Below are 10,558 nucleotides of genomic sequence, written 5' to 3' on the forward strand. Positions count from 1 at the left end.
ATATATACTACAATTCTCTGGGCTATTGGGATATTACACACATCATGTCATCATGGGCCCACAACCACGGGTTAGCTCAAGCTATCGGCCTTCGACAACCAGGAGTCCCACCGTACTTGTGAGCCTCTCAATCACCCTTTGCGTGACCGAGGTGGGACGAACTCGATGCTAACTCACCATCGCCAGAGCCCCTCTCCCTAAGTGCGGTGGTGCTCGTGGGCGCTGACCGTCTTAGAGGTGACAGAGGATAGTTCGGCCAAGGGGGTTCCTTCACAGTATAGGGGCCTTCCCAGCTCGGGCACAATGTCCCATCGCTACTCTTACGAGCTCCGATGAGGACAAGGCACAGCACGAGGTCGTCGACATTGTAGCATCAGACTCAGACCTTCTGATTAAAATGTCAATGTTCGGAATTGATCGACGGTAATTCGTTGGCCCGTTCTGGTGTGGTGGATTCAAGGGAGAGAAACACATGATGCTTGGTTCAACGCCTTGACCCACCGGCTCTTCTCTGCAAAGTACCCCGATGCCCAAGTCAGTGAGCGAGCAAGTAAGTGTGTAAGGTATTCGTTTGTGGACTAAAGAAAAACATACCATGGCTCTCAAAAGAGTTGACTGATATATAGGAGGGCATGCCCTCCTGCATGCGCTGTACGTATACAAACAATGTGATAGAATAGCCGATGTCGACGGGGATGCCCATACAACGGCAAGGCGTCGACGAGACCCTCATTAATGTGGATGGGATCTATCATTAATGAGGATGGGATCTGAGGTGAACGTGCGGAAACCCAGGCGCAACTATAATGATGTTGTAACGAAGAGGCTAGGATAGGACCGACATGGGTCGGTGAAATGGGCTGAGAAAATGGGCATGAATAGTCTATCTGGGACGGCCCTCAGCCTGCTGATATACTGCGGCATACGTCCTTTCTGTTATGCAAGCTGATCGGCTGAGCCGACGAGTTACAAGGATCACTAGGAGCTCGCTCAAAACGTGGCTGGGAGCTCGCTCGAAACGTAACTGGGAGCTCGCCCGAATACGCTGATAAGTTAGGGGCATTGCTGAGAGCTTGCTCGGTCCCATCACTTGAGCCTGGGCCGTAGCACTGTGCGAGCTTGCTTTAACGAGCTCAGCTCGACGTCTACTGGATCTTAAGCGGTTGGACCGGGCCACTGAATTAAGTCCAACCCACGTGAAGTAGAGCGGGAAATAGTCATAACAGATTGTGATTGAGATTTCATCTACAATTAAATATTTATTTTCGTGGCTCATATTCTGATCAGTATATAGATTTATATAATTAATCTTTTTTGTATATATCTATGGATAAGTGATAGATCTATAAATAAGCATCCAATACTCTGAAATTATTGAAGCCATAAAACTATTGTAATAGCAATATGATTATAGTGATATTTTATTCTTTCAGTCCGTGATTTTTTTTAATTTAATTTGATTTTGTACATAAATATTTTATATTTATTTGTGTGATTGATGATTTAACTATAATTTGATTTTCAATCCAAAATCCTAACATCCTAACATTCCATAATATCCATTTTTGCTTTGTCTACGTTACAAAATTCTACTTTTCGATAAATTTGATTTATTGCGGGGGCATGAATCTCAAATTTTGTTCACTAAGATGAATATGAACTTAAAGAAAAAAAAAAAAAAGAAGAAAGTAATCGCACGTACGGATACGAGTACAAGCCCACAAATGTAGTACTAGTGCATTATATATACATCTAAGAGCAGATCCAAATGGTCTACCTATAAATTAAAACTAATTGTTGATTATTGACTGGATACTCAAAATATATATTTTAAACAAAATAGAAAAATTGCAGAGGTTTTATAAATGGTAATAGGGTTTGGACTCAATCTTAAACCAATATCAATTACATAATACTCGAAATTTCGGATATTATTTTTGGAATAAGTGTATTGTGTTAGATTTGAGGAGGGATTGTTTGAAAATTTTGAATAAAGCCCAAGTGAAATAAAATTCTAAACTTTGGGGACTAAGTGCAATTTGTTCAAAGTTTCAAGGAACGCAAAGATTTTCCCAAACTGTAAGAAGTTAAATTGGAATACTCAAAACCATCAATGCTTTTTGTCGTTTTCAAAAAATGAAAGGTAAAGTTGTGGGGGCTAAGTTCAAGGAGAAAGAAAGTCTAATGGGCAAAGTCTAAGCTTTAGAAGATTATAGTGTGAACATTGCAAATTCGTTGGACTACCACCGATGACCTTTAATTTAATAAAGTAAGGGCTAAGGTTAGGGATATCACCCCTACAGATTGAAGCTTGGAGTCCACAGCAAGAAACAATTGTTGACTGATCAAAATAGGTGGTTTGGATATATAGTCAGAAGATGACTATAAATGGGAGTTCATACTAAGGGTTGAAGGCACAAATTCAAGTCTTTGAGCCTTGTATTGGTGAGGTTGGTAGAATTTCTAAGAATTTTGATTATGGGATTTTTGTTTATGGGTTGAAAGAGTTCGTTTAGGATTGTTTGAGGGAGTATGGTGTAGATTTGATAAAGTTTTGGGCTTAGCCAAAAAATGGGTACTACCTAGAAAAACTAGATTCATGGGTTGATTTTAGGTCGATCTGTACTTATTAGAAAGTGCATTTGGGTACAAAATGTCAAAATGATGTAAAAGGTGGTTTTATGTGAGATTTTGGTACAAAAGTGAAGAAGGTTGGATTGGTTTTGAGTTGCTAGAAAATCTAATCCTTCTTGGAGAAACTAGTTTGATGAGAGAAAATTATTTTATTGGAGCATTAGCGAAGAAATGGAGGAGAGAAAAAAAAAAAAAGAAAGAAATAAGAGAAATGAGGAAGAAAAGACAAAAAAAAAAATACATCACATTTGATTGACAATGAAAAGATGCAAAAGAAGATAACCAGCATTGGGTGTGTGTACCTAACATGTAAAAGAGGAAAAATAATAAGAAAAATAAAAAATAAAAGAAAAATTAGAAAAAAATCTTTAAAAAATACAAAAAAAATCTCAAAAATAAAAAAATTATTTTAGAGTAAGAGACACCTTTTGGGCAAGTTCGAGGTCTAAGGTGCATTTTATGCACGCGATCTGAGATTGACATGTAAATTGAGAAAAAAGATTTTGAGTGCTAAGTAGCAAAACTTAAGGTGAGTAGTAGTCTTAAAATCTTATATTTTTTTTTTCCTAAAATCTTATATTTTTCAATATATGTTTGAGCACATGCGATGAAATTCATGCTATATAGGATACATCTGTTGTCATATTCCTTGTGATACACATAATGCATTTTTCATTTGTTGTGTGACATTACATGTGATATATAGTGACATCGAGATAGGATATTAAGGATGATTGATTTAAATGATAATTTAAAATAATGTTCGACAATGATAATTTTATCCCTACATCACTAAACACGGAAGAAAATGAATGGCATCACTTGAATTCACAAGCTTGAAAGTAGTTTGAACTCTTATTATTGGGGGGAGCCATTTTTGTAATATTAGACTTTACTAATGTTTTGATTATATTTTTATGAAAATCTGTAATATAATTCTTAAATTATCATTATTATTTTATGAAAACTCATAATGTAATAATGAATGATGTATTAAATATTTTGTATTATGTTTTATGAAAAATTCTTGAGAGCCAAACAGGTTGCCAGATAGACTTATAGAATGGGGGTTAAAATATAAAAATACCCTCACCCATATTGCATTGAAAAAAGTGTAATGCAATATGGGCGAGAACATTTTAATATTTTAACTTCCATTCTGTAAGTCTGTCTATCATTTGACCCTTAAAAGAATTCATGTTTTATTACATTTATGATTTAGGTTTATTATACACCACTTTTCATGCTTAGCACAGATGATATCTTGAGGAACTAGGTTCAAAAATAAAAGAAATTCTATTTTTCAAAGTTAGTGACACCCTTCAAATTTTTTTAATTCAAGCCCAAACTAAACTACCAACAGAACAAATAAATAAAACCCTTAAAAGAATTCATGTTTTATTACATTTATGATTTAGGTTTATTATACACCACTTTTCATGCTTAGCACAGATGATATCTTGAGGAACTAGGTTAAAAAATAAAAGAAATTCTATTTTTCAAAGTTAGTGACATCCTTTAAATTTTTTTAATTCAAGCCCAAATTAAACTACCAACAGAACAAATAAATAAAAGAAAGAAAAGAAAAAACTCAAAGTGACAGAATCATCTTAATTAATCAGAACAAATTCTTTAATCTATCCAACCTAATATAAACACTCAAGGTCTAACCATTTGTAAAGCCACTCATTCTCTCTCCCTTGAATAGATGGAAGCATCTTAGCTGGTATAATGACCTCAGTCCTTTCATGCCAGGACAAGAAAAGAGTCGTCTCCTTCCATAAGACAGTCATGAACGAAAATCAGTCCATACTCACTCTTGAAAAAGGCAAAAATTAATGCCTACGCGCTTGTACTATTTATTTATTGTGCCTTCTAATTCCTCTTTGCTCCTCTCTCTCTCTTCAACATTGGCCAATTAGCATTGAACACTGAGTTTCAAAATTCAAAGGTGACGACGACTTCTTCTGCTTCACCAAATCAAGTCCATTGCTTCTGGCAAGTGTGAAAAGCATCCCGTCCCATCCCATCATGTAAAGATAAAACCGAAACGAACTATACTTGGCATTAGGAAAACCCTACTCCTCTGACCTAATCTGGTCGTTCTTGCTCCTGGGTCCTCCCACTGCCTTAATTAATATTCTCTCTTTCAGACTTGGACCAATGAAATAGCAGAATTAAGGACAATCGGATGCTGAGTTGGAGTGATTATCTAATGAAGCTACAAAAGAAACGCAGAGAATTGCCCCAACCCCAAGCCAGTAGTGTTAATTCTTGCACTGCTTTGAGTTGAGGGACTTGACGTCGTGGCGTGGCCATAAGTGTCTCTTTTAGTAAATAATTATTAGTCACATGGATGTGACAGTTTTATGAATCTTACTTTTCTTACGCGTGTAATTTGTGTCTCAACTTAGTTTTGAAACCCTTGTAATTCATTTCCCTTAATCAAACAAACCAAAAAAAAAAAAATTATGTTAGGCACCTTCAGGCATGTACACACACATCATGTTCTTTAATATAAATTGTTAAAAATAACGTCCCACATGTCAAAGTCACGGCCTTGATCACTGTGCATATCACCATGCAATTGAGTGACGAGGCTTAGATATCTGGTGAAGAAAAGGGTTATCTTTTGGTGGAATTGTAGATGATATGCTTCATCAACTTTCTTGGATCCCTTTGAAAAAGTTGAGTATGACACATGATTGTTGTCTTATTTTAAGCTTTTTCCAGCCAAGGGAAGAGACAACGACATGAAAATGTGGGATTTGTGTACCTTCTATATATAAATATATATATTAATTTTGTCAGGCTTATTTCTTTATTGTGGACCAGAAAATTCAGATGAGCTTTCGTGATATATATAATGTAATGTAAGAACTTTATGGGAAGATAACAAACTACATGTAACATGCTTTCCTATAAGTCTAATAGCAAGGGACAAGGTATATATATATATATTAATTATATAACCCTTAAATGAGCACTTAGTTGTTTAAGGTTAAGGTTCTTTTATTCTTTTATTGTTTTCAATCTCACATGCATGTAACACATAGTAAATCACGTGCGTTAAGTAAACATATATAAAAATTTATGTGTAAAATGTAAATTCATCTAGAGCCATATTCAAAGTTTAGTTGCACAAGAAAAAAACAATATAAAATATAATAATTTTATGGAGAATATAACCATAATGGCCCAAGTTAGTGGAACTTAGGCTTGTTTTGGTGTAAGCATTTTTTGAAGTAAAAAAAAAACCAAAAAATAAAGAGATAAAAAAAATTTCATTGCAAATAAACATAAGTGAATAAATTAAAGAATGTTACACTATTATGATTGATTTTTTTTATTTAACTTTTGTATTTATCTAACAATGATCCAATGTTGGCTTCAGCTCTAAACCCTTCAAATTAATAATGGGGGTAGTAACGTAAATTGGTCAGGGGTGCACCGAAATTAATATTTAAGAGCATATCCATCCAAGTACTGATACAGACTCAGAAATAAAAATATATAATATAAGGAAGAGATCTCAACCACACCATAATGAGGTCTTGACATTATAAGAAAATATTATGTATTAGGTTGGGCTTTTAGGAAAGGGGACAAGAACTAAAAGGGATAGAAAAGCATCTACCCTATCTTCCTAAATATTTTATTTAGTGCAATTTTTTAGGGAGTAAGTAGGGCATGAAAAGTGTTTATTTATATATATATATTTATTGTTGTGTATTTATTTAAATATTTATTTTATAATAATAATTTTTGATGACATCAATAAGATTACCTTTTTTATAATTGAAAGATTTTAAGTCAGCCTTAGAGAATCGACTTCTTTACAAAATAAGATAAGATTGTAGACATAAACATCCCCTTTCAACCCGAAGCCGAGGACAGTAAGTTTTTGTGTTGAAATACTCTTTTATTTAGTCAGTTATTTATTATTAAATTATTATTATTTTTCTGCGGATCTACTTGTTCTGAATGGGTGGGTACATGAAATGACCCAAAAATGGCCGAATGCACCCGCTATTATTGAGTCTACGACCCTCTTAAATAGGCTTTGCCACTCCATCTTCAGCACAAAACATCATTTTAGGTCATAAAATACAACCTACTTGGACCCCATTTCCAGCCATGCCGCAGAATGTTCCCTTATATGCCAATTATGTCTTAGATTTGTGGATCAAGCTGGGTGGCCCACCATAGGCCCAATTGGCTTCATATCGACAAGGTCAAGGTCCAATAATTCACATCAGTGAACTGGCATGTTTTCTTGTGGCCTCTAAGGCCCAGCCCATGGCTTGACGATGATAAACATGGGCCCATCAGGCCCATATTTGTGATAGTGTTAAAAAGTCATCTAATATGCTGTGATTGGGGTTCGGCTTTTAATTTCATGTATGGGGTGTGCTTTAGTTAACTTCACATTATCCTATTGGTAATATTGCTTTATGTGAATGGGCCCCCAATAGCGAAATCAAGCTGGGCTTTAATTATTATCGGGTCATACTGGCCCAAATCTAAAATTTAAATTGGCTATCGGGCCAGATTAGTGAATACTGGCTTTTAATCGCCTAAACCAAATGTAGTTAATACTATTTTATGGTATTGGACCAATTGTACCTGGGCTTATAGTCGCAATGTTAATGAATCAGTAAATGAAGCAGACTTTTATTAGACTTTTATTATGTGGCTTTCTCATTAATCAAAATGAATACATTTTATTGAATCAGACTGGACATATAGGCCCAATATTAACAAATAGTAGGCTTCCAGGTGGCCCAATATTAAAATCGAAGCAGGTTGTTTTTAGGCCGCCCAATAGTAAAAACTGGGTTCTTTGAGGCCGATTGGTAAATAGAAAATTGAGCTTTTTATGGCCCTGTGTTAAATATAGATTAACTATCACTGGACGTTTATTTCTCCAGCAAAAGTGAAAAACACAGGGTTTGTAGACCCTTTAACAAATATTGGGCTTTGAGGGGCCCAATGCTAAGTTGAAGCACTCTTTGAGTGGCCCATACAATTAGTGTATTAAAACTGAGTTTATTATATACACAAAATCAAACTGGCCAGCATCTAAATGAATTTCAGTCTCTAAAATGACTCAACTAAATATATTTAATAAAAATCAAACTGCCCTTATTGGCTCAATTTTAGCAAGTACTGGGCTTCGAGGTGGCCCATTGTTGGAAGCGAACGGGAGGTTTTTTGCAGTCCAGTAATATAATAAAACTGGGCTATTTGGGCCCAATAATAAAATCAAACTAGGCTCAAGGGCCCATATTAACATGCACTGTGCTTTTAATTGTCAACAAAATTTCACACTATAATGGCTTTATCTAGGAGTGTTCGCGGTGAGATTTGACCGATATGAATCATTTTTAGCACGCAAAACCGTTAGTGTGGTTTTTCAACTAAACCAGACCGCGGTTTTTCAACTCAGCCAAACCGCACCAAGTCAGACCGCAAATGTGATCTGGTTTGGTGCGATTTACCGCGATTTGAAATGCTATTTAAAATCACTAAAAAAGATATTTAAAAATGATAAATAAAGACATAAATATTGGTAAATAAAGACAATTAAATGTAAATAAATAGGAGTAAAAAATAAAGACAAAATAGTGTAAAAAATAAATAGGATGGACTGCCAGTTATTAAATTTTTATAATTTTTTTATTATTTTCTTGGGCGGGCGGTTCGGTTTAAAACCGAACCGCCAACTGTCGAAACCGCAAACCGCACGATTTGGACAGAATCCAAACCGTTTTCGATCGCCAAAAAAAAAATTAGTCGGTTCAGTTCGGTTCGATTCGATTCGGTTCAATTTAACCGATTTCCGCGGTGAACCAATTTTGTTTGCAAAAATAGCATGACGTCATATCATATATATAAATCAAAATTATTTTTTATCTTTAATAGCTACATAAGAAATTAATATTTGACCAGTAAATTTGTTAATAATTTTAAATTTTTAACTGAAAAAGGTTAAAAATTTGACTATGTTTGGATTGAGGGAATGGGAGAGAAAAGAAAGGGAAAAATAATGTCCTTATTATTTTGTTTTTTAAAATATTTTTATTAAAATTAGAATTATATAAAAATTTTAATGTTACAATCTTTTTATTTTTAATTTCACTCTTAAACAAGGGAAAAGAAATTTCTTTCCATTAAATATCCAAAAAAATAGAAAAAAGAATACAATTACGGAAAATTCTATTTGCAATCATACGTTTTGCTCTCTGTAACCCACTTTTAATATTTCTAAAATATCCTGAGATGAAAACTTATATTTGCCCTTCATTTAAACATTTGACGCTCAACCACCCATCATTACTCTTCAAGCGCGTGCACTCACTTTCTCGACCACCATCGCCACAGTTACTTTTTCATGCACAACTAAACATCGCGTAAGCATTATTATTCAAAATTGACCATCAGCCATTATTATTCAACACTAAACATTGCTTAGCCGAGTTCTCATCGCCATAGCCATTATTATCAGCGATGGATGATTATTATCTGCAAATGTTCACGCAGAGTTTGACAAAGAAGATAACGAGTATTCCTGTTTCGGTGAGAAAAAACATAATTTATAATATCTATCACTAGTTCAATCACATAATTTATATATATATATACACGATGGAATAATTAATAAATAAGATTAATTAAAAAATAAAAAATAAAAAATACACTACCTTGGAGGCTAGGTGATGCCCTAAACCTCGGGGTTCGGGCAATTTGGGGTTTCCCGAACCCCGAGGTTTGGGGAACCTCTAACCGTCTGAATCCAACGTTTTGGGTGTTTGGAGAATCCCGAACCTCAGAGTTCAATAAGCACCTTGAATCCATAGATTTAGAAAAAATCAATTTTCCAGAACCCATGAATTCACGAAAAATCATTTTTCTCGAAATCATAAATTTGAGAGAATTGCATTCTCCTCAGCCTATGAATTCGAGAGAATGCAATTCTCCCTAATTCAATTATATAATATATTATATAATATTACACTATATAATATGTATATAGAATGCAATGTATCCATTCTCCTGGACTCATGGGTTTTGGAGAATGGATACTATTATATGTATATTATATTATTATGTACATGTATATTATAATTATATATATAATAATTTTGTATATAAATTATTCTAAATGTATATAAATTATTTTGAATCATTGTCTCTCGAATCTTTGGATTAATATTATATTTATTTATTTTTGAATTAATGTTGCTTTAATCTTAACTTTTTTTTGAGTTAATTTTAATTTTTGATACCAATAATTCAACCTAATCTTATCCAAATTTTATTGTACGAAATTATGTAAGTTTAGTTTCAATCTTGTACATCATTTATTTTCATATTTTATATCATTGCTTTCATATTTTTTAAGAAACCCCTTACCCTCGAAGGACGAGATTCAGGGAATCCCATACCCCCGAACAACAAGATTCAGGGGGTGAGGGGTTCCCCGAACCGAATGAGGGGCATTACTTAGTTTTGAGATTTCGGGGAATTCTAATGAAAAAAATGGGCGAGACAAGCGAAGTGGGCGACGACGAGAGGTCGGCAGTGATTTGTGAGCGTGGTCTAAAGAAAAAGAATAACAGGGTTTGATGTGCGAAGAAGGAGAACAGAAAAAAGACCAAGGTTTAATGCGAAAAAACAGTTTGGATGCGCGTGAGGTGTGTTTTTTGAGGAATGGGTGTTTAGAGGATATATTTAGTATATAAATGATTAGACAAAGTAATAAATGTGGCTGTTAATAGTAAAATTTAATATTTTATATGTAATAATTATGAAAAACAAAATTTATGATTGTAAATAGAATTTCTCTGCAACTTCCTTTCTTTACATTTCTTGTTTTAAACCCAAAAATAGCCTAAGCTTTGGCATGACGTGACGAAGCATT

The sequence above is a fragment of the Diospyros lotus genome, chromosome 7 (genome assembly GCF_014633365.1).
Source record: "Diospyros lotus cultivar Yz01 chromosome 7, ASM1463336v1, whole genome shotgun sequence".
Lineage (NCBI taxonomy): Eukaryota > Viridiplantae > Streptophyta > Magnoliopsida > Ericales > Ebenaceae > Diospyros > Diospyros lotus.